This window comes from Aplysia californica, unplaced genomic scaffold (genome assembly GCF_000002075.1).
Source record: "Aplysia californica isolate F4 #8 unplaced genomic scaffold, AplCal3.0 scaffold00464, whole genome shotgun sequence".
NCBI classification, from domain to species: domain Eukaryota; kingdom Metazoa; phylum Mollusca; class Gastropoda; order Aplysiida; family Aplysiidae; genus Aplysia; species Aplysia californica.
This window is the reverse complement of record NW_004797734.1, coordinates 581,676-583,449: the sequence shown is the minus strand read 5'-3', so window position 1 is coordinate 583,449 and position 1,774 is coordinate 581,676. Positions and strand designations below refer to the sequence as shown.

The 1,774-nt window shown below is 42.5% G+C and overlaps 1 protein-coding gene across 1 annotated transcript in view; it reads right to left on the bottom strand.

Annotated features, from left to right (window-relative positions):
• The window catches only part of LOC101850273 (NACHT and WD repeat domain-containing protein 2), a gene marked incomplete in the record, with an annotated part of 40,874 nt that overhangs the window by 27,424 nt on the left and 11,676 nt on the right, over positions 1 to 1,774 (bottom strand).

Genomic DNA, 1,774 nt, shown 5'->3' with positions numbered 1-1,774 from the left:
TCTCCTGGTCAAGAGGTTTTGGTGTTCGCCTCTTATTCAAACAGGTGCCGGGTTCGAATCAGGATAGTGACAGAAAGTTTTCTCCTCTAAAATTTTCTCCATTCACACCCTTTCCTGCTCTCTAACAATGATATTTTGTCGCCAGCTTTCGTCTCCACTTCTCTGCCCCCACCCCTCAACTCCTTTGCCCTCTCCTTTGGGCTCCTGACTCTTTCTGCAGCCTTTCTACAGCTACTCCTCGGCTCCTTACTGCAGTCTTTCAGTCACATCCCTGATCTTATGGCAGGAAAGATCTACACCTAGCCCTTTTGAATAAGGGCAAAAAAATCTCGGAGGTCACGTGTACAAGTTGCGCACGTTAAAGATCCGTTGGTAACCGTTGGTAACAAAATCAACAATAGTAGGCTTCGGCCGCCACCTGGGCAAAATTCAAAATTTCCTACTAACTGAAAATGTTTAATGTGTCCCGCGCGCTCATATGACATTGTGCAGTTGCGAGCGTCGTAAAATACTAACAAATAACAACAACAACAACAAAAACCAGTTTGTTTCTTTGACATCCCATTTCACAGGCGTGTATTTTACTACGGTCACTCTTGTGTATTGTGTATGTCTGGCCGTGGTGGCGCAGTGTTAGTGTAGAGAAGTTGTTAACCCTACCCGTACGTTGTGTTTTACTATCGTATCCATACAACGTGGGGAATTCTGTGCCAACATTTTCCAAAGAGGAAATTTACTAGTTAATCCGATCCGTACGCTTAGCATAGCAGTCTGTCAAAATTATTTTTTGAGAAATACTGAAAGTTTCAAAGAGATCTTCGAATTAGAAGTATTCTAAGATGTGAAGAATACAACCCCGGAGGAACAAAATGACCCAAGGGCGTTCAATGGGTGAACGGTTTGTTTCCTTTGTCATGTTGGGGTGTAAAATTAATGGTGCCGGTTGGTACGTCAATATTGGCCTTTTAAAAAGAATTCTGATTTCCATTTCTCTGTCCCATCATCCTGTCTTGGATGAACCCACTTCTGGGGTATTTCAGCTCTTCTACTTGTTTGATTTTGCTGTAGTCGTCTGTGATGATTGAAGGGTTTGGTTGGCGCGTGTTCTGGTGTGGTTGGCTATTTCTTTCCTATAAAACATCTGTTGTCGTCCTTATCCTCCTCCTTTTCTGTGTACGTTATTCTCTTAGTAACACCTCTAATCCCCGGCACTTATACTACCCGTGTGTGTTTGCTTGTGCCGTAAAACGTTTACCACACCAAACCAAAAAACATACGGGGGCTCCTCTCATTAAACAGGTCCCGAGTTCGAATCCGGATAGCGACTGAAAATTTTCTTCTCTGAAATGTTCTCCTTTCACATCCTGTTCTGCTCTCTAATAATGTTCTGTCGTCTGCTTTCACCTCCACTTTCTACCCCCTCACCCCTTTCGCACGTTAAAGACCCCTTGGTTGTCCAAATTCGATATGAGTAGGCTTCGGCCGCCACCAGGGCAAAATTCAAAATTAATTCCTACCAAAATAAAAATGTTTAATGTCTCTCGTGCGCGCTCATCATATGACCTTATTCAATTGCGAGCGCTGTAAAACACTAACCCCCCCCAAAAAAAATAGATTGCATTCGCACTTTTATAGCGCTCTATCTCATACTAGTGTAAGCTCTGAGCGCTATACACTAATCACATAGTCATTCACACAAGAAAAAATATTTCACAGAAATAAGGAAAAAATCACAAACAAAACAAAAATAAAAACCAACCAAAAAACGCACCCC